The sequence below is a fragment of the Pangasianodon hypophthalmus genome, chromosome 1 (assembly GCF_027358585.1).
Source record: "Pangasianodon hypophthalmus isolate fPanHyp1 chromosome 1, fPanHyp1.pri, whole genome shotgun sequence".
Classification (NCBI taxonomy): domain Eukaryota; kingdom Metazoa; phylum Chordata; class Actinopteri; order Siluriformes; family Pangasiidae; genus Pangasianodon; species Pangasianodon hypophthalmus.
In genome coordinates, this window is record NC_069710.1 from 2,873,641 (window position 1) to 2,895,538 (window position 21,898).

General features: G+C 39.1%; 1 long non-coding RNA gene across 2 annotated transcripts; it reads left to right on the plus strand.

The window, feature by feature from the left end:
- The first annotated feature begins 5,328 nt into the window (after positions 1-5,328).
- LOC113526470 (uncharacterized) lies at positions 5,329-9,202 on the plus strand. 2 transcript variants are annotated; one of them, XR_008302190.1, is made up of 4 exons: positions 5,329-5,406; positions 5,730-5,799; positions 6,675-6,787; positions 7,369-9,202. It is a non-coding gene; the product is annotated as an uncharacterized LOC113526470 (long non-coding RNA). The 2 variants fall into 2 exon arrangements; XR_003402775.3 differs by having other exon boundaries at positions 6,675-9,202.
- Positions 9,203-21,898: the final 12,696 nt, after the last annotated feature.

Below are 21,898 nucleotides of genomic sequence, written 5' to 3' on the forward strand. Positions count from 1 at the left end.
TCTCTGGGACACCCCATTCATTCATTTTTTATTAAACTTCAGCGCTCTCTGGGCTCATTTCCTTTCCCAGGTTCTTTCCTGTGGTTTTTAGTGGTTGAGTAGAGAGGGAGCAGACAAAGACAGACCGAGGAGGTTGAGATGGTGTAGAACGTAGTGACCTGGGGTTGGCATACATACGCCACCTGTTTATCAGAGACACTAGTCTCTTCATGCTTCTGATTAAAGGCTATCAAATATTCTACCATTTTTGATAATCTGGAAATTTGGGCTCTGAATTTTAAAGATAAAACAGAACCAGTGCTTATTCTGGTTCATTTTTCTTCTATTGCTTAATTTGTGTGTATTCATGTGTGTGTATGTGTGCATGTGTATGTGTGAGTATGTATGTACAAATTTCCCCGTACTGATAGTAATACATGAGAATTTTTCCTCATAAATAAATCTTGCATTTTGCAACTTTGACAAACCAAATAAACCCAAGTAGATTATGATTCTAACCAATTATGTCTACTCAGCCTACCCTGTAATACATTAGATAATATAATCCATCTGTTTTTTCACACAAAATAATATGCATATGGTTTGCTCACATAAATTGCGAAAGATTATTGGTTGTGTTCTGTTTTCATTTTGTTCTGTCAGTCACTGGCTTCCAGTCTGTTCCATTTACTTCATTAGGTGACTGATATAGCTAGCTACGCTAAGCAAAAGGCTAAGCACATTTTTGTACAGCAACAAAAATAACTAATAACAGACTATCTTAAACATAAACAATTACAGCAACGATTGTAAAAGTCTGTAATATGATTTTGTAAACAGACTTGTTTCTTTTGTGACCAAATGTGACAGTGTACATGATACTGGATTTTTTTTTTAAAACACACTAACAACACTGACCTTTTTGCAACACTGAGCTTTTTGGCCAGTATTATAGCTTGAACTCATAAGCACTAAAGGGTGACAGCGTTTTTCGCTAGCCAAGCAAGCATAAAGTCTTTTTTTTTTTTTTAAAGAGAATTAAAAAAAAGCATTTGTCTTAAGGAAATTTCATGATCATGTGACACACCAAAAAAATCTGTACCTGTACCGGTGTAGACTGTATAACTCAAGTTCATGTGATATTTCATTTCAGTACATGGTGTCATCACTTTTTTTTTAATCTCCTCTAATCATCCATTCCCACAATGCTGTCACTGCGTAGCTTGATCTGTTACAGTAAGCATAGTTATAAGCCCTCGGGACATACGGCGTGAAAGATTATTCATCATCGCACAACAGTAAACTTCCTCTCCGCCTGCAGATGGCAAGCTGTTAGCCTAATGAGATGCATACCAGTGCTTGAAGCCTGTGAGACAGATTGGGCCTCCTGCTAGCTCCGTCCACTGCGGTCAGAGACCTTCCCCTTACTGCCCTGCAGGCGAGCCGTTTCAGCTACACTGCCCTCTTTACATCTACAGCTTTCATAACCTCTGTGAGCTACCCGTCCGTATTTGCGTCTCTTCAGACCTGCACAGTGGATAAAGTGTTCATATAAGCCAAGCTGCACTCAAACAGACACTATAAGACACAGCAGAATTTTTGTACAGCATTTGTTACTGCATAAGTATCCTTAACCACAAGCTTTCTGAGTGGATGGGTTCAGGCCATATGCGTCTGTTGATATTTTCCAGTCAGTCCTTCCTTTGATCAGTTAACATGCATTTCTTGAGACTTTGAAAAAAAAGGATGTTGCTGTGTTATGCATCATGAGATGAACTGTATATGGTCAGCCTACCAAACTTAAACTGGGTCATACTGCTTTAAAGCTCACCGTATTACCTGACTGATTATCAATTGCCAGTTTCAGCCTTGCCATGCTTTAGCAGATGTAGTTTCATGAAGCATCAGTTGCCCCCACAACCTGAGTCACTGCACAGAAGCAGCTGCTGGAAATTCCACACAGTCCTTGTAACTTTCCCCAAAACATGACATTTAAAGGCGCACATTCAAAGAAAGACCACATGAGAGGAACCACTGAATTCTCCCCGAGTCTCCCGTGCCTGTGACTTCTTCCGCACTTCATAATTCTCCTCTCAAAAAGCGCGTGGCACCACCGGTCATCTTTCATGCTCACTGGTCCTATTAAATGTTACCAGACTAGAGAGATAAAATAATATCACCAACTCGTTCATGATTTGTCTCCTGATAACACCACTATAGGCAGCAAGACTCGCTCTGTGTGATCTAATTTCACTTGATTTGCCTCTTCCTTTGTGAAACTGATTGACTGAACATTTCTAGTCTTCAGTTTGAGGAACAGATCAAAATAATCACAAACCCACTGAATGACAGTGCTCAACAAAACTTCACACAGTTGTACAAACCTCACAGTGAGGGGCTGTTCGGACCAATTCGGTTATTATCTCCTTTTAAAACTGAGCCCAAACAAGCGCTTTCATTTATTTTCTTTCCAGAGGGATGTGCTCTCTGGGATATTGTCTGATGTAGTGATTGTTTTGAGAGGGGTTTCTTTGTGTGAAATCTCTCCCTGCCTAAAACAACAGTGTTTCAGAAGAGTGAAGTTATCCACTGCAGGCACTCTTGACTCTCCTCCAGGTCTGTCAAATTGAGAGTGCTTGCTTGCCTTCCTCCTGCATTTACCACTATATTGTCCTCTTCTCTACCTCTATTGTTGGTTTCTCTTAAAAGTCTGTTTTCGAAGGTGTATGTTTGGTAACTAAAGATTTATCATCACTACCAAGTTGCATCTTTTTCTAGCTAGTAGTTGCATCGTGGTATGTTGTAATGTATCGTATTTATGTAAATGTGTCATATGATTAAAGCGGTTATGTGTGATTTAATTTCAGCTTCGCTCAGCAGCACCGAAGTCTGTAGACTCTTTGCTCCCAGACTTAGTAATGTTTTGGCTCATTCAGGTTGAAGATTAATTTTGGTCTGCTTTGCACAACTTGGCTGTCAGAGGGTAAAAACTGGAGTGGATCTCCAGCATTGTAGCTGTTTCACTGGCATATTGCAATATAGAGTAAGTGTCATTTTAAAAGTATCCAGTGTCCTCTGTTTCGAATTGAAATTACTTGGCCAGGGCTTACTTTCAGCACAGTCCAGTTATCTGCCAAATCTATCAGCATCAGCAGAATTTTGATACATTCCGGGTCTGCGTTCACACAGCCTTTTAGAATAAGAGTGCTGATCTGATATCATATTCCTTATGTCTGTCTTACTTTTCAGCACTGAGATATAACCCAGAATTTCTGACAATCTCAGGCTTTGAAACTGAGATTCTGGGACCAAGCCAATTCCACAGGGCTGGGAAACACCCTATCTCCACTACTCAGACACTCCATTAATAGTCAGTGCACACCGGTGTAAATGAATGAGTTATGTAGCAATGCATATTCTATGAATTGTGATTCTCTGACAAAGATTAACATAATACATTGAGAAATCAGTAAACACAATCATCTCTGTGCCCGTGATTTTGTTATCCCATTTTGTTGTTTCCATCCAGTTGTGTCACCAAGGCTACTTAGCCCGAGCAGTAATCTGATACGTAAACGGCAGTTTTACTATGAAATTTATTTGGAATTCAGACTTAAATGTGAATCTCCTTTTTTTTAAGGTCATTTCGGAAACATTCCCCAAGAGACTCTAATTTTGGAGGATCGTAATAGACAACAGATGTAGCATGAAGGTTTTTGAAGTCCCTGGAAGTACCATCTCCCTTTGAGCTTCCCTCCTCGCAAATCCCTGCTTTCTTCATTCTTTTTCGACAAGTTTGTTTTCATTCACCCTTGTCAGCATGAGGGAGAGCATGAGCTGTGTTCTGGTCGTTCCAGCTGGACTGAGAGAAGGGAAGATTTGGTGCATCGGGCCAGGACTCTGCCTCCTGCGTAGCCCAGACTCTGACCTTGGGTCGGGCCATCACGTCTGCTCCTTCCACGATAGATTGTCCAAAGTCCCAGAGTTGGGACTGGAGGAGAGAGGGGTGGCTCTACTGAGTGAGGGAAAAAAAGAGTAGAAATAAAAACACCCTAGTGTCTTTTCAGGCCATTATCTCACTCACTCTGATCCAAATCATGATGTTTAACAGAGGCAAATTGAGAGAGAGAGAGAGAGAGAGAGAGAGTGGGAAAACTTATGAAATTGTGCCTCTCAAAAGTCTTCTTTACTTCCTGCTTTGAGCAAACCCAGTGCAGTTCACACTGGAGCACCTGATTAATAGTGAAGCTTGCGATTTGTGAGAGGTGGCCTGTTTTTCCAGATTTGGTTAGTGTTGCACAAAGAGTGCAAGAGGGAAAAGGAGAGGAAGAAAGTAAGAGGTTAATGGCAGAGCCATGCTCAGATAGATTAATATCAACTCACTTGTTACTGAGGTAATGAACTTCTTCTTGGAACTGTGTTCTGAACAATTTATGTACAACTAAATTGATGGTCATTATTTCTAGTTTACTATTTAATTGCCATCAGCTGGAAAGCACTCTTTTGACACAGTGGAGGGAATCATACTCTGCACACACAAAAACACACACACAAAGTCTGAAGGTTTAGCAGGTGTGTGGTATGCTGTTTTGGTCCAAAACTCCTACCAGCCGTGACTCAAGGGGTCTCCCTCTGCCACACATTTTCCACTCAGTGCTGAGACTGCATGAAGCATGTGCACAGCAGCACTCTGGACGCATCTGGAAGCATCTTTGGAATCTGCTTGTGAGATGAACATGTACAAAACCATGCGCAGGACGTAGAGCAGGTTTTTTGTTATTAACCAAGTTTAACATATGTGTATGTGTGTATTAGGTCGTGTGCCAATATTACATGTTCATATTATTCCTAATAACAAAGTTCCTATTTTTATACACAGATTACAGTATGATCATGATATTGCTTCTTATTCTTATTGAGCAACACTTTAACCAAAAAAGAGTCATAGACCAGAGTTCTGAATGCCTTTTTTCCCCAGATTTAATGCTGAAAAAGTGCTGTGGTGCTGAAAAGGATCCATGTGTGTGTTGTTTATCACACTTTACACTACATTGCTGTTGAATTCTTGAATCTGATTGGATAGGTATCAGCAGCTCTGACTGTTCCAATTGTAGGTTAAATCACAGGTTTATATTAATGCACTTGTTCTAAAAGGTTTCGGTTCATTTACAGGGATTTGTATGGTGTATGCTCCACAAAAAAGTCTAATAATAAACATATTGGGAAAAAAAGAGATGTTTATATAGCATTTATGGAAGGAGACTTGGATGTCATACATTGTAACATTAAGTTTTCGGCCACTGGATAGTCTTAAGTAATTGTGCTTTAGGTTTCCCTGCAACACAACAGTTTTTTTCTTTCTTAATAAGTTTAAGAGAGTGAAAAAAGAGATGCTGGTGAAGGAATGACTGTTATTGCTGCTGTAATGTAAGTAATAACAAGAACTTGCTTGCAGACTCTCCACAACATTAAATATAACTATAAAAGGTTAAAAAGCATGACGTTCATTAATAAATTCAAACTTGCAATGACTGGAAAATTGCTGTGGTAAAAGTGGAATAAAACACCTCGGGATATGCTGTTACTGGATAATAATCCACCATGGGGTGGAGTGAAGTGGATTATTTTCCAATAACAGCTCGGCCCCATCATGTTTTATTCTTTACATATTGTTTGAATGATTATTGGCACAAGTCTGCTTTATGCTTTGTATTTACATGTATGAAACATTAACAATCTTGCTCTTGCAGGAGTCAAATCCAATCCCAGAAGTGCCTTAGAGATGTTAAGGAAAGCTGTAGTTATGGACCTCACATAAAGGTATCTATTACACTGACTACCAAAGAAATGCTCTTTTAATTAGCCACATCTATCTTTTTTCCATGTTTTGACAGAAATTCTTATATAAACATACAGCACAATGAGAGACAGAGCAACACAAAGCATGCTCATTTTTAAGTTTGACAGAGCCACTCAGTAAAAACAACAGTGACCCGGCTGTGCCACGCTTTCCATCATGCATTTTTTCCCCCCTCTATATGCTTTTAAGCAGAGCACCTGCAAGAAAACAGAAATACATGACAAATAGGTCATTTCATATAACACACACAGAGTCATAGCTTGGATGTGTGACTACTTTTGCGAATACATCAGTCGAATGAAAGATGTTTTGGTACCTCATGAATTTAATGGAAAATCCACAGTGACTTGCTTATCAGCATTTATTATCAATTGGCAAAAGATTTATTTTATGTTCTTAAATTCTGAGTTGATCTTTTTGGTTTAAACTTAGGACATGTAGTTTCGTAGATTGCTACCTAGCTGACTCTTGGTTGTAACTCAGTGCAACTGTTTCATATAGCCGCATTGCATTCTGGAACTTGTTAACTCCACTAATATACTCCAGTAATATGATTGAAAATTGCTGGAAAATGGTGAGTGGGAAAAGAAGCTCTTATGCTTTTGATTGTAGTAACAGTGACACATGCGTAAGTTTGTGATTGCTGAAATTGAGATTGTTTTTCTCCTGTTAAATGTCAAATGTGCTAGCAATGTCCCCCTGTGAAATCAGTGCAGCAAACAACTGCTAACTTCTCATAAGAATAATAAAAATACAGCACCAACTAACAAATTAGCACCAGAATTGCTAAGCACATCAGAAATATTTCAATATAAACATATTTAATGTGTTTCAGGGTGGACTTTTCCTTTACAGCCAGCAATACTGGAACATCCACATCTGACATGTACACTCCTGTCAACTTGTGAATGTGTCTGAATGCTCTTAGCACAGCCATGGTTGGAATAAGTAGGTATAAAAGCAGAATCTGCATGTTCTTTGGAACCCTTGTAACTGGTATATTACAAGTGCTTAAATGTTGGGCAAAGGAAAAAAGAACTTTGACATTTTACATACTCATAAATGAATGTTTTTATGCTAGGCTTTTACATTATCTGTTGTTAATGCTGTGTTTACAGTGTGGCCAGTATGAGGTCACATGGCTTATCTTGGCTAGGAGGCTGAGAGCAGTAGGGAGGCAGCAGTTTTGGACCGGTCACATTCAGTCATCATCCAGAGTGGCTTTAGGAACAGCATGCAATTGACCAGGCGTGCTGTCTCTCTGATTCCTCACTGACTCGCCCCATAGTTGTACACTGGTACCTCACTGTTTAAAAGGATGGTGTGAATTTTATTGAACATGAAACAACATGGGCATCTCTCCATGTGCCCAGCTGGAGCCAAAAATCAGAGAATAAATGCATGGGGAATGAAAATCTCCATGGGGCCCAGGGGATGATGTGCTTGAATAACAAATAAAAGAAAGAAAAAGAGAGATTAAGGAAGAGCCAGCATGCTCACCTAAAAACTTTTTCTTTACAATGTTACAGGTGTTGTGTGCGCATTGCATAGTAGCCGAGAGGCCTCTGCCATTCTCCTGACTGGGCAAGATGGCGTAATGGGAATTGCCAGCTGCAGTGGTAATTACAGCACCGCCAAGGAGGACCGCGGCTGTTTTTCTTCTGGGAGGCATGCAGCTGAACTGATTTTTCATTTACATGCTTTAAGTGAGATGAAGTAGCTCTACAAATGGGTTTGAGCCGTACATTAGTGAGAGTGGATACGTGCTATTTTTCAAGTGTTGCTCTTTGCCACCACTGAATTGTTTTAACATGCCTTCTTGCTCTCATTGTATTAAAGTCATTAAGCTTCAAGGCATGCTCAGTGAGCCGATACAAATGACTCTTACCTTTGGCCATACAAGAGTCATTTCCCCGTCGATTAATCAAAACAGCTTCCATGACTAGTGAGAAATGCTTGCGGTATGTAAATATTCATGTAGTGCTAGAGTATGACATTTATTTTGTAAATGCTTAAAGACTGGGTGATCTCTCTCAGTTTTAGTCCATTTTACTGTCATCCTGATAGATAGCGGAAATTCCACTGTCAGGTGGATGAAAGGTCTACAACCTAGAAGGAAGTTTTTTTTTTTTTTTCACTGACTGAACCTACAGAAATGTGCTCTCTGTGAACTAGTGAAATGAGAAAGTCAGTTGGCTATGACTTCTGAAACCTTCCACTAATGACATTAGGGCTATGAACACTTTAGCTCCAGTGCTGCCAAATTGGAAGAAGGAGAGAAGTGGAGCGTTTGAATGTAAGCAGATGGCACTATTTTACTCTGCACCAGGCCATCTGGAGTTTGCTTAAACTGATGACTTCATAATCAAACACCGGTCCTCTTGCCAAACATGGCACCCGCCACACACACACACACACACACACACACACACACACACACTTCAGTTTGTGAAGCCAGAAATGTATTTTGTTGGGATTTCATTGCAGCAACAGCACACCACCAAAACATGACCTATGCCCACACAGTGCTCTTGTAATAAAATGAAATCATCAGAATTATATTTATAAGATTGACATTGCAAGGCTTCTGGACAATAGAAGTGAACAGTGTTAAGTGAAGCAAATGAAGTTTAGCTGGTTCTGTCAGTCTCTAACAGTTTAAGAGCGCTACACAAGTATCTTGAGACTTGTGATGTGAAGCATTGCACGTTGCTCTTGGAACCAGAAGTGCACTCATGTAATAAAAATGACTGTTATTGTTTGTACTAGGTTTCGCTGTTTTCCATATTTTCTGCACTTGCTGACTTGTTTTTGCATGGACCAGACCTCCACACCTCCTGGCTAGCCTCTATCCCACTGGCTACACATGGTCTCTTGTGGTGATTAAGGGCTTTGTTTTGATTTATGATATGTCTTATTTCTGAGTAGTTAGCTGCCTACAATGTCATCAGACTCTTATGGATTTGGAGCATCATAGTGGGAGTAGACATGCTTAGAAAAGTTTAGCAGGTCTAATGGACTACACATTTTTCTGGCCCATTGCCAACATAATTAGTATTATGCAATAGTATGTTACATACAGAGAGTAGTTTTGTCCCATATAAAAAGTAATGACTACTAAACCACAAAACCAAACTAAATTACTGTATATGGTTTTATTGTGGGTCTAATCCCATAAATGATTTGACATTTGTTGACATTTGTCAGTGAATATGCTGTAAATTAAAAGGTTTTCAGAATAATATATTCTATTTCTGTGTGACAACCAGAATTTTTTCCCATGCATTTTTAAGCATATCTGCTCACTGTTCCTTGCAGACAACCTGTGGGATGATGGAGTCACATATCACAGAAGACTATGGAATTCCCATTAAACCACAATCTATTATCACAAGGCCGCAATTAAAGGGCTATCTGGATCCATTAGAAAGCAAAACGAAAAAACATCTAAAATCAGTCAAACTCATCTGGTAAACCATCAGAGCCCTGTACATCATTATATCAACACAAAATACCATTACTAACCATTACAAAACCATTACAAAACCACAAGAAATCACCAGACACCAGTAATGGTTCCTGTTTTTTTCTCCCCAAGTGCATTTGTCTGGAAGGCCTCCTTTGAGACACCTGCAGGTGTTGGGTGAGTTAGAGAGAAAATGTCCATGTCATTGCCACTTAAGTCATATTGGCACTGTATTTTCCAATGTATGGTTTTCCCACTTTGAAGTGTTGAGGTCATTTAACTTTATGACATCAGAATAACATTTACAGACTAACAGATTTTTTTTACAGTCACACTGCAGTTGCACTTGCAGTTACTATAAACTCTTCAATTATAATAAGAGTTATAATAAGGGAATATTCAATTCTAAGTCTTTGTTGCCCTTTCTAAATGTTTTAATAACATTTTAAAACAAACCAAGATTACATGAAACTTCATTCATTCATCTTCAGTAACTGTTTTATCCTTGTCAGAGTTGCAGTGGATTCAGAGCCTATCCCGGGAACACTGGGCATAACTCTATCCTTGCACCACCATGCCAATCACATGGAACTTTTGTTATGTAATGAATAATACACAGTAAGGCCATCATACAGTTTGGACCTTCCCCAAAATGTTGCCACAAAGTTGGAAGCACACAATTGTATAGAAAGCAATAAGAATTCCCTTCACTGGAACTAAGGGGCCAAAACCTGTTCCAGCCTGACAATGCCCCTGTGCACAAAGCGAACTCCATGAAGACATGGCTTGCCAAGGTCAGTGCACAGAACACAACAGAACACAAGTGGCTTGCATAGAGCCCTGATCTCAACCCAAATGAACACCTTGGGAATGAACTGGAACTCTGACTGTGCATCAGGCCTTCTTGTGGCTGATTGGGTGCAAATCCCCATAGCCATATCTAGTGGAAAGCCTTCTCAGAAGCGTGGAGGCTGTTATAGCAGTGAAGGGGGGATTAAGTCCATATTAATGCCCATGGTTTTGGAATGCTATGTTCAAGGACAAATTGGGGTGTGATGGTCTGGTGTCTACAAACCTTTGGCCATATAGTGTATCTTGGAATAGAGACATTTTAAATTCTCCAGTGTTGTAGTTAATGTCCACCCACCCAGTGGCTTTCTGAGACCTAGATATTGAGGATTCCTCACTAAGCTTCCTTCAACAAACTTATTTGATTGACTGCACTATGCCCTCCTCAAACTCCTCCTGCCAAATACAGCTGCTCATAGGCAGGGCATAAGGTATGGCCATGATCATGAACAAAAAACAACCACTCAAACCAGCAATGTCTCTTGTGGATATTGTGAAGCATGGCCATGACCAAAGGGGAGAGACCACCTGCTCTCAGGCTCGAGGCAAAGACCCCCAGATCTCTCAGATCTGGCCTGAGGTGACACACCTGACCCAACATCAGTGTGAGGAGACACCATGCAGCACAGTGGGAGGAGACACCATGCAGCACAGTGGGAGGTGCTTTGCTTTTCTGATCATTGGTAGTAGACCAAAAACCAAGAGCATCATGGAACTACAAGAATGATCTAGAAATGTCATCGCTCTTTTTAACCAGAGATGGTGGTTTACTGGAGACACAATTGCTCTTGAAGCCTCTAGGCAAAGTTTTACTTTGGAAAATCCCTTGCCAGTGTTTTTACTCTTAATCACCAAAGTCACTGAAATCATGCTACCAGAAAAAAGCATAGGCCTACAAATACAGTACCAATTACCAATTAGAAATGTACATCTGCTTCTATGTATCCATCTATTATTATATAAAATAATGTTACTAACATTTAATCTTCTCATAGTCTATTTTTCCACACCATTTTACTCTCCTTCTCGGCAATTTATTAGGTCAGGGCTCAAGTTGTAGTAGATTTTTCAATCGAGAAAGAGAAAATCCAGGACACTAAGAGACGTAATGATGATTCGAAGAGAAGAACTGCCCTTGTACAGTAAACCATTGTTTAAGGAGCTAATGAAAAACATTTTCAAATAATTAAATGACTCTGCGTAATATGGCTAATACATTAGCAGCTAAGCCAGCATTGGAAGAAACTGTAGTATCCAAGGTCAAAGCAGGATTATCTTCACAGTTAGCTAGTTTTATGTTAGAAGTGAGCGGCTGGGGTTTCAGAGTGGCGTAAAAGAAAATGGTTTGTGGTTTTGTGGTTTGAGAGTTAGATTGCGATGATGCCACATCCATCCATGGCTGGGAGTCCAAGAAAGCAAAATTGGTGACACTAAGAGAGCAGTTAGTGCTTTCCTCCAAGTGTGGTGAGCTGCCCTGTGACATAGCATGAGTGGCAGTTCAAAAAGATGTGGTCAGTGGTTTTTATGTGTCTGGGAGGAAACACATGTTAGCTTTCACCCTGACCAGTTCCTAGCTGTTGTGTGATATGGGAAAGCTAGCTAGTGGGAGAGAATTGGCAAATGACCAAATTGAGGAAGAAGGGGGTTTAAAAAAACATGACTGGCACATTAATATACAGTTTATCTAAATGAGGTTGTGCAATACATGTGGGTTTTGAACCTAGGACTTGCACTGCATGCCAATTAGCAAATGCCATTGGGATTTGTGGATTTAGAGCCACTCTGGAAGATGTTTAGGTTTAGATAGGAAACCACAATGTTAACAATCATTATTTTGAGCCTTCTGTTCATGTACCTACTATGGCATATTGCAAAGAAGGGTGGACCAGGTTTGGTCAATCACAGATGACCTAAAGATGACAAGAGAATGCTTCTGTTTACATCATGCCTGGTTCTGTCTATTAGACTTACCATTACATAAAACTAGAAAATTCAGAATTCTATTACCTTACCTTCACTTTTGTCATGCAGGTAACACAGGAAACCAATTACTTACAAACACTTATGTTGGAGTTTTTTTTTTTTTTACTGAGATCATATTAATATTGTATAAGTAAAAGTTTTTCCTTCCCTCTGCAGTTGTGCATCTTTATAGTCCCCCTGTGTAGGGTGGACTGACTGAGTTGTGTGCATGCTTGATACTATGACCATAATCATGGAGGTTTTTATTTGACTGCTGGTCACAGGGCACCCTGCACTGCTTTCACACTTTCTCCCCTGTGTGCTTGAGTCAGGGCAGGGGCCTGGAATGTCAGCCAGCTCAGTCCTGTCAGCGTGGCCTGAAACTGGGACCCGGAGGGGGGACGGAGTCAGAATGGCCCGTAGGCCACTTGATTTTAGGTTGGCGGACACAGCTGCAGCCTGTACCACTTCATTAAAACTGTCATCTGCTTCACAACATAGAGCAGGGCTTTGCAGAGTTAGTGCCATGGGGCCTGGACTGACTCATGTCACTTTGTAATGAAGAAAGGCTCATGTTGTGCATGAGAGGGAGAGTATGCAATATGCCAACAGTGATCTCTTAATCATGTACACTGAGCATATAGGTTTGTGAATGCGAATGCTTACATACTATGTGCATTTATTTATCCGTTTAGGTGAGAATAATGAGTAATAATATAAGGCCAAAGTGTTTTTTTTTCCTGTGGTGATAACTGCCTACCGTGATGAGCAAACTTTGCTTTTAACATTCACACGATTCATTCATGCTGTACTACAAAATGAAAGGAAGGCTATATGAGCACATCATGTACTTTAAGACCACATACCATAAAAGTGGCCATGCACTACATTTAGACTAAATTTAAATCTCTTTTAATGGAAAACACATCTCGTCCTGCATTTCAAAATGGTATAATTGATATGTCTGACTATTTTAATGTTAAACATTTAAAATTGCCAAGAAATGCATTGCAGAGTAAAATAAATACATTTTCATGCTCTTTCATGATCTGGCCCAGAGACTGTATATGACTGTATACGATAATACCCAGAGGTTGTATCAGTTTCATTCCCTGACTAAATGTACAATATTTTCCTTCATGCATTTTGTTTACAAAAGAAAGCGAAGTGGCATTTATGTTGTGACGCTCACTCCTGAATAAAGTAAGCCTTCAATCACTCAGAGTTTCACTTCCTAATGAACTTCTCCTGGCCTACAATGACCCATGGTTGTGAAGACCACAGAAAATGCTCTCTCTCTCTCTCTCTCTCTCTCTCTCTCTCACTCTCTCTCTCTCTCTATCTGTGTCTCTCCATCTTTTCTCTCTCTTTCTTCTCAAACGAAAATGAAAAAATCCTAATTTAGTGAATGTAATTTTTGTCATGATTGTTTTTCTATTCCATATTCCAAAATCTACAGTGCTTACAACATAGGTCTAAATGGATTATAATGCTTTGCCAAGTTGTGTGTACTTGTTTATACTGTGTGTGTGTGTGTATGTGCATACTATATGTGTGTATGTCTGAGAGAAAATGTAGCGTGCATTTAGAAGTGGTTTTATTTCTTCACAATACTGTGCTGTATTGTGAGTAAACATGACTGAGGAAAGTGACCTGTGCATAACCTTTTCAATGTTTCTAAGAAACAGGATTTGTTTAAGCCACATTTTTCATGTTATTTTAAAGCTAATCTTATCCGTGTATTAATGAGGACCATTTTGACTCCTCAGATCAAAGGCATATTTTTATTTCATATTTAGGGTTCACAAAATGTCACACGAATGTTAAAGATACAAACTTTCTTTCTTTTCATATTAACCATTACAGAGTTAATGAAAGAAGAGAAACCTTAAAACAGGAAATAAAAAAGGCAAAGAAAAAGAGACAGTGAAGAGAGCCTTATTGAGTTTTGTGCTGAGTGATTTTCATTGAGTCTCCTTTTTTGCCACCCAGGTCACTCACGAGAACCCCCAGACAGGAATTCCAGCTCAGCTTATCTGAGCGGTCCATCTACACACAACTACGAGGGGGGGACTGGAGTGAGTGGGGGCCATCATGGAGGCCTAGATTAGGAAAAGAGGAAGCCTACGCTTGAGGTGAGCTGTACATTTCTATTTACTAGCAACTACTAGATACTGTCAGAAAGGTCTGTGTAAAAGTAGATGAGCTTAAGATGGAGTGTATCGCCTAGAGTACAACTGTACAACCCATGTAGTACAACTGCGTTTACTGACAGATAAAGGATTACAGAGAGAGGATTACTCCCTCTCTTCCTCTCTCTGTGCCTCTCTCGGGGGTCGATCAGAATAACCCAGTGCTTGATTAGGTCAGTATAACACAGCCACTGTGCAGTAAGTGCAGCTCTAATAGAGCCAGCTTGCTCCCAGTGTGGCTCCCTCTGTTCTTCTGCTATAACACAGGACGTTACAAGCCTAATGGCCTGTCCGTTAAAGCTGCCAGTTCCTCCTATTGGAGTCGATTGCATTTGAGGTCAGTTGTCACCTGGGTTTACAGATTGATTTTTCCTCTGAGGGCATGATTTAATTTTATTTTGGAAAACATGAAGGAATGAAAAGAGCTCATAACTGAAAAGTTGCCCAAGAAAACATTGGAAAAGATGTTTGTAATTCTGATTGAATAAAGTAGACCAGCTGCTGCAGCACACATTGACTTACTACTTTTATGATATCTAATGATAGAAATGAAATCTAAATCTCAGCATATGCCTACATTTTTTTTTGCTTAGGATATAACACATACACAAGAATTGTTTCTAAATGAGCAGTTAGTCATATGTATCATGTAAAATGTTGATATATATTAAATATACAGAAATTAAGCAAAAAAGTGAAGAACTATTAAAGGAAAATGCAATTTTATATACATACATATATATATATATATATATATATATATATATATATATATATATATATATATATAAATATATATATATATATATATATATATATATATATATATCAAAACTGGCCTATAAAATATAGGCCAATATATATATATATATATTGGCCTATATTTTATAGGCCAGTTTTGATAGCTAGTTTTAATAAAAAAATGCCCCTATTTTAAATAGATATGTGATATTTGAAATATATTTTTCAGCATGGATAGGTTGATGATGCGCACACACCTGTTGCTCAATGACCATATTTATTCATAAGATTGAGAGATATGAGAGCTTTGAGATGATATTGCCATTCTAGGCATACAGAGTATACAGTAGAATGAAATAACAGTGAAACACACCTGACAACATGTAGTGCAAAATTAGAAAAAGTGGCAGTGCATAAGGAACAACCATATGATTGTCTTGTATGATATGATAAAACAGCAATATATAGCAATATATAAGACATGATCTTTCATGGCATGAGCACTATCACAGACTTTTAAGGGTTAAAGACAAAGCAACGTCAGTAATATAACACTGATTATCACAAAGTGATGTGAAGGAACTCAATCCTCCTCGGATTTTCGTAGTGTTTTACTCCAAACCAGGTCAAACTGACTCAGAACACAAGTTTAACCTGCTATGTTATTCTGATTCAGCAAGCCTAACCCAAACTCCAGCAAGCTTCATTTGAAAAGCAAATGCAGCATTCTCGCAGTAGGGGCTAGGATAATGCTGCCATAAAAGATGGTTTATTGCCCATTTTAAAAGACCATATTTTATATAGACAGTAAATAATGGTGCCCTGCAAAGCAGAATCGAAAATGTTAGAAATGTTCTGTGCATCTGTTGACGAACTTCAAAGGCCCAGAAGGCCAGCTGAGCATATTTAATAACTCATCTGAAATAAAGTGCTGTCATTTGTCTATTTCTTTTTTGGAAGCAGGCCAAAAGTCAGACGCATCTGAGGCCAGACAGAATGGTTTTATTAGTATTAGCATGGTCCCATACTCCTCTAAAGTCTAAGGCTAAGACTAAAGTAAAATCACAGGTATATCCTTTATTATATAATCTAACTGATTTTTACAAGACACTGTAAAAGATTTCCGCTTGCTATCTATAGAACTTTTCAGCATCTAGGTCTATAAAGACTACTTTGTGCCTTGTAAAATTAGGATGTTTACAGTTAAGGAAGTTTTAGTATTTAGGAATGGAACTGTTGCATGTTTGTGACCTTTCGCTATGTGATGTATTTTCTTCATAAAGCTCCAAACACAGTTCAGGAGAGTTTGTGTGTGTATGTGTGTGTGTGTGTTTGAAACAAGAGGACTAACCTTGCGTGCACAATCTGCATTTAGACTGATCAGTAATGGCTTTTGAAGTCATGCATCCTCTCTCATTCCTGTGCTTGTGGTGGGGCCATGACTCCGTGCGGAGGAAGTAGGAGGCGGATTGGCAGAGTGCGTTTGAGGTTTTGTGTAAGTGTGTACTCTCTGAAAAGAACAGAAACAATGGAGAGCTATAATGACAATCAATTTTCAAACTCAATAAATGATTTGTTTTGGTGTTCATCTATAATCTACAATGTGGCTGGAGAGAGAAAGGGTCACTAGATGGTACCTCTGGCTTTAAACCAAGAGCCTAGAGGACCTCTGCAAATCCCATGTAAGAGTGTGTCACTCACTCACATGTGCACACAAACAGTTTCAGACCGCAGAGCTCTCGCAAGCCAAAAAAAAACTTAGTGAACAAACAAAAGGTAAGACGAAAACAAAGGAATGTGAGCTGACAGACGCACAAATGAAATAAATCAGAAGACTAAAATAAGCATAAATATTTACGTAGTTTTCATGACTGTTATAAAAGCATATTTTAGACTGTTACAGATTCTTAAGCCCTTGCATTTCAGCACCTTTTTGCTTTTTTATCATTTACGTCCATTGCAAATGAGACATTGTGAGAAATGTGATCATGTCTTTACCATACAAAAATTTGCTCTCATCTCTATGTGCAGATGTGTAAAAAAAAAAAATTTGCACCAAGAGAAAATGAAAGAGCAGGCAAAAGCCTCATTATCTCATGTTTCCCTGTATCGTATGTGATTAACTCTGGCTGCTCAGTCGCCTTAATAACACTTCAATGCCTGTGTGTTTGGGGGCGTGTTTTTGTATCTTAGTCAGGACCAATATCTGACAATTTTGACCTTGTTAGGACACTTGGCTGGTTCCCATAAGAAAAACTTTTTTTTTTAAATACAAAAACTGCAGTTTTGTATTTAAAACCTAGACCCAAAGATTTCCTTTGATTTAATGATATTAAGGTTAGGGTTAGGGTTAGGGTTAGGTTTAGGTATAGCATAGCATTAATTAGCTGCATTAATAATTTTGTCAGTGGAAGGTCCTCACAAGGATAGTAAGATGTGTGTGTATATGTGTGTGTGTTATTTTAATTGGCCTCTTTCACTGTAGGATGGATTGTGAAATGACTATGCAGAAAGCATCCACGCTTCACCAGCAAATAGCTCCTACATTTCATTTCTTCATCAAAATACTCAGTTAAAATGCTCTCCAAACAAATGGATAAATAAAAGAAAACATAAGGCAAATGTGCTCTCTTTAGACCATGCAAGATGCTTTTGACAACAGCACTGTGCAGCACTGAACAGCATTAGAAGAAAACCGCTGCATGACCAGTATATATTGTTTTAGTTGGGTGTGTAGTCAGTAATATTCTCTTGGGGGTTGCAATTTATGTGTTGGGGGCGTTTTCACTATTAACCTTTTCGCTATGGAAAATGCAGAAAATTCAGCATGGGATTTTGATAGATGTAGTAAGAACTTTGTAGATCATTGTACAAAGAATTTTTTGTAACTTATCAAACAGTTTTTCTCATTTCAATTTGTACAATGTAGAAATAGCAATACAGATGGCATTAATATTTCACTGAGACAGTAATTAATATTATATATAATATTAAGATGTGTTTTTCACACATAGACCATAGAAACATTCATATTAGATAATATTCCTGAATTAGAGCGTTCTCTGTCTGTGCCTAAAAAAAAACGAGAAAAAAAGAGAGGGATGGAGCACAGGAATGTAGATGTAGATGTATATGATAAGGTGACTGAGAAGTCCAAATTGGGTTGTGGAGCGTGGATCAGTCGAGGCACACAGAGCAGCCAGATGAAGCAGCTGGGCCATTAGTGCATCCAGGCAGGAGTGCCCTTTCTTCAAGTCAGCCTAATGGGCCCGCCTGAACTTTCATGTGATAAATGTTGTTTATATTAGGGCTCAGCCCCTTACATTAGTGTCTTTCAAATGCCTCTTGGCCTGGTTGAAGTTCAGTGTTTCTAAATACTTCAGTGCCCTCCTATGTAGTGGCTATTATGGTGGTGTTAGAGCAGGAGAGGGCTGAAAGGGGAAGACTAATTGAGCAGGAGTGAGTGTGGACTGCTGTAGCGTGCAGTGGAAAGTCTATGGTCATTGCAGTGATCCAGAGGCTCACCTGTGAGTGAACTGCTGAGAGCGAACACTGCCCCCTATAGGCATCATCTTGCTTTTTTTCCTCAGAAGTAAATGGTTATATATTAGACAAAAAAGTTGGTGGTCACTCGGTAGCAAAGAGCACAGCAGTAGATTATATTACACAAGTGATTTTTCCATAATTGACCCATAATGTAGAGATGATATTATTATTATATTTAGCTTTTGATTATATTACGCTGTAATAAATGTCTGTAATTCCTGAGTTATTAAGTTAATAATATGTTTTATTATAAAGTCTACACTTTGATCACATCCTGATTGCTTCTTTTCAAATCCATTGTGGTGGTGTACAGAAGGCAAAATTACAAAAATTGTGTCACTGTCCAAATACTTATGGACCTGGCTGTAGATATGAAATGGCTATTATTTAATACACAGTGCTGTTGTACTATAAACCTGTGAATGAAAAAAAAAACAACTGTTTTACTTGTAACAGTAGCCCAAAACTTCTTTCTTGCATAAGGCAGATATTATTACCCGCAACTTGGTTTAAGCTATCATTTTTCCAAGGTCCAAGTGAAGTATAGTCTTAGGTGACAATAAACTCCCCAGCATGGTCTCCTAAAGAAACAGGCAGATGTCTTTTTTTTCCATCAGATTGTCTAATTCACCCTGGAGGAAGAGGTCTGAGTCAGAGCCAAATAAAGCCGAGGTGTTGAAACGCCTGATGATGCAGTGTGGGTGTGGGACAGGAACAACACGTGCGGTGAGTGTAAAAAAGCCCATCGTGGTCAATCAGGCAACGGAGGAAACCTCATCTAACTGGCTTGCAAACATAGCACTGCACGCACAGCCCCAACATGGGGGATGTAACATACTGCCTGCGTTTTAGGAATGCTTTGATTCCTCTAAAGGTGCTCCTCTGGCCAGGTGGAGCATATTTACACAAGGCTGTCTGAGAGACGAGAGCCTATTCTCTTTACGTGGAAAGGGCCTAAGTTATTTTAATTACAACTGGAAACAATTAGGCACAGCTAAAGGAAACGTTGCGAATCAGATCATTTGGAAATGGCGCAAACGTTCCTGCAAGCCAGGTGCAAAAGTCAAACTTGGTGATTGACATTTTTAGTCTGATGTGGAGGAGATCCCAGTGGATACATCTTATTTTTCTATATGCAGGCCTTGATGAGAACTAGGTGGAGAGGAAAGAAAAGGAAGGATTAATTAACGAGAGGAAAACTGGAATGCATGGCAAAGAGAGAGCATGGTTTAATAGTCATTCTCCTCAGGGACAACATATCATAGTGTGTTAGATTGTGAGAAAAACATTGGGACCTTTTGTTGTGCATCTTAAGCATGAACAGATTTACACAACTTCTGTTAGTTACTTTTTCCCATACTAACTAATATAGATGACAATACTGTGTGCTATTCTAATAACCCAAAGCAGTTAAAACAAGTACAAGGACCATAATTTAATGTTCAACATTCCTAAAAGAGAGAGCACATATATACAAACCTACAGACAAAAGACCAATAGCTGCAAGCTATTTACAGTTAACTAACACAGAGACGGCCATAAAACACTCACTTTGTCCATGTTTATTCACTGTGAAATAACTTGGACACACATACCTGGATAAATGGGCTATTTAGGCCTGCGTAACTCTTAGGAGAGCAATGAAAGTATGTATATCAGACCTTTCTCACTCTTGCTTGTGTTAAAATTCACTAAGTCGAACCTTAATCAGTTCCACCTGCGAAACTTGAAAACGTCATACGTCAGATAGTCTTAGGACAATCCTCTGTGAAAGAAGCATGGCATAGCATTACTGTTACTGTGCTGGGTCACAAATGTTTTTTCACGTGAAAAGATTTTACAACTTAAGCAGATTAAACGTTTAATTCATCTGTTAATCTAGAAACAGACGGTGTATTTACAGTTAGAAAGTTTTTAAAGGATTAAAAGACCATTCAGCAGAGGATTTTGTGCAAGCTGAGTAAAGTACCGATTAGCTTTCTAACCTTACTTCTTTGATATGGTTCATGCCCGGTTCAAATCCTCATTTCACGACTCCAGTGCTCTGCAGAGTTTAGGTAGAGTAAGGAAAGTGGAGGTGGTAGTGTTTTGAATCTAAACAGGCAAAAGATATTTGGCACCCAGTAAAAATTGTACCCTCATCGAGCAGTATTTAATATGTTTCACATAAGCTCACTAAGAGATGCTGTTGATAGCTCTACTGATTATTGGCCTCATCGGAGGAAGCTTAAGTTACGTGGGAGCCCATTTCTGTAGCATGAAATCACAGTGTGACCAACTAGCTCTCCCACCAAGTGAGGGAAGCTGACAGGTCAGACAGGTTGTTGGTCATGGGGTGGGGGGAGTGGAGTGGTAGAGTCCAGCTCCCCACAGCTCCCAGTTGGAGTTCTGCTGGTCCGCAGGGGGGCGAGCAGGCCAGATTGACTGAATGCTTGAGATCCTTAGCTATGGTCCTCCAGGCTCTTTTTGCATTCAGTAAACCTGAGCTGTTAATTGTGTGACTAAACCAATTGTTCCCTTAATTGAATCCATTTAACCCCTTTCACCTATATCCCCTCAGGTGTGCCACAGGTGATGAGTATAAGATCAGTCAAGAAGCTGATAGCATCACAAACAGACAGAAAATGTCTGGATTACACTAAGATGTAGTGTCGTCTTTTTGGACAGACCCTCATACATAATAGTGAGAGTTAGAAATGAATTTACAGCTGGTTCATCTAATGTTTGATATGCAAGCTTGTATAAATTCTTCCTAAAAGGTGCTCGTGGAATTGCCAGAACTTTTATTGTGTAGATTTATGTGTGTAATTAGTATCTGAGATTTTGCTATAAGGAAGCAATAAGTGGAAACAGTGCTGCTACAATATTGGGGTTTATCTAACATACATTCCCCATAGAAGACTGTAACAAGCTTTTGGTTGCTCATAAAAAGTGAATATTTGAATATGAAACTGCGCACAGGGAAATGACCCTGTGAAATAGCAGAGGTAAAGTTCTCTCCTAAGGATTTATAGCTATTCAGGGTATAGCCAATATTTATATGGTATTACGCCAGCTATGGTCACTTATAGGTGAACGCCAGTCAGGATGACCTTAAACTTGGGGGTGGACAGAAAATGTGAAAATTTCCATTTGTGTTCTTTTTTTTCCTCCTTGTTAAGTTCTGCTTTATGGTTGACAAATCCTCAGTCACTTTTCCTCAGTTTCCATCACTTAATGTCACAAATAGAGCGTGGAGACGGGCACTAATGGCTTTAAAGAGGTTGCTCCCCTTAAATTCTGAAACACCTATGAACCGGTTTT